This window comes from Sardina pilchardus, chromosome 17 (assembly GCF_963854185.1).
Source record: "Sardina pilchardus chromosome 17, fSarPil1.1, whole genome shotgun sequence".
Taxonomy (NCBI): domain Eukaryota; kingdom Metazoa; phylum Chordata; class Actinopteri; order Clupeiformes; family Clupeidae; genus Sardina; species Sardina pilchardus.
Genome location: NC_085010.1, coordinates 32828107 through 32829835, shown reverse-complemented (window position 1 = coordinate 32829835; position 1729 = coordinate 32828107).

The following is a 1729-nucleotide window of genomic DNA, read 5'->3' as shown; positions in this document are numbered from 1 at the left end:
GTGTGTGTGTGTGTGTGTCTGGAACAGACTGGCTGTGTGCCTGACTCTAGACTGAGGGGGCGTGGCTTAAGAAGAGAGGAGCTGCAGACACACAGAGCTCTTCAACGTTGTGTAGGATTACAACACACACACACACACACACACACACACACACACACACACACACGCACACACACACACACACACACACACACAGAGCTCTTCAACGTGGTGTAGGATTACAACACACACACACACACACACACACACACACACAGAGCGCACACACAAACACACACACACACACACAGAGCACACACACACACACACACACACACACACACACACACACACACACACACACAGAGCACAAATACAGTCTGTGTGTGTGTTACTTAAAACATTATGATATTAAAAACTAACATTGTTAGAGATGCACTTAATTACTGTCAAAAGTACACTTACTTACTGTCAGAATTATACTTACTGTAATTATGTGCTGCCTCTACACATGTTTCATATTTCACTCGTGTCAATTGAAATCACTAAGCTAAGAATACGAAACAAAACTGTCAGTACAAAAAAACAGACATGTTCATTTGATATTCAATTGAGAATCCAAAATCAAAACATAACTTGTTATTTCATTATTTGTTTATGGATGTGATACAAACAAACAAATAACACTTTGATCTTCAGAATTTTGATTTTATGGTCAGATCAAAATGAGAACATTTGAAAAACAGACACAGGGCCAAAACTGATTTTGATATTCATTCTTTTCCGATTGCTGTGACCTGGAAGTCATTTGGAAGTCACTTCCTTGGTCTTTTAGTGCTCAGTGTGGCCAATTTAGTGACTTATCTGTTGCTAGATTTAGTGGCTTTTGGCAATCCCTAGAGACAGACAATATTGTCTGGCAAACAAGACACTGGGCCACTTGCACATTTCATATCTGTGCCTTGATCACTACACTACAACCACTGGGACGAAAGACATGTAAAATAGGCTATATTTTAGCCAAAAGTGGGCTACGACTTCATTCACAAGCAGAGCAAACTATTCAGATCAAGCATATAGGCCTACAGTACACTAGAAAAACCTACTGTAGGCTATTGGACTCGACTGAGGGGAAAAAAGACATTCTGTTGGTCTGAGTGGACATTTAAATATAGGCTAATCATTGTCTTTAGGTTAAATTGTGTATCGCCTATAATAAAGTTATATTCGGACTGGTAGTCTGTTTTTTAAATGTTCTACTTTCGATCTGACTACGAAATCAAAAGTCTGAAAAACAAAGCATTATTTGTTTGCTTGTATCACATTCATAAACAAATATTGAAATATTTGTCCCTTTTTGATTTTTTGATTTTGGATTCTCAATTGAATATCAAATGAACGCATAATACACGGTCCGTGTATGCTTCGTTCATTTGATATTCAATTGAGAATCAAAAATCAAAAAATACAAAAATGACTTGTTATTTCATTATGTGTTTATGAATGTGATACGAAGAAGCAATTAACGCTTTGTTTTTCAGACTTTCGATTTCGTGGTCAGATCAAAAGTAGAACATTTGAAAAAATGACTTAGGGACAAAATTGATTTTGATATTTATTTTTTTCCGATTGCTGTGACCCCGGAAATTATTTATTCACTTTCAATTGCCAGCTGCTGCTTCTGTCAGACCAGTCCGAATATAACTTTACCATAGGCTATACACAATTTAACCTAAAGACTATGGTTAGC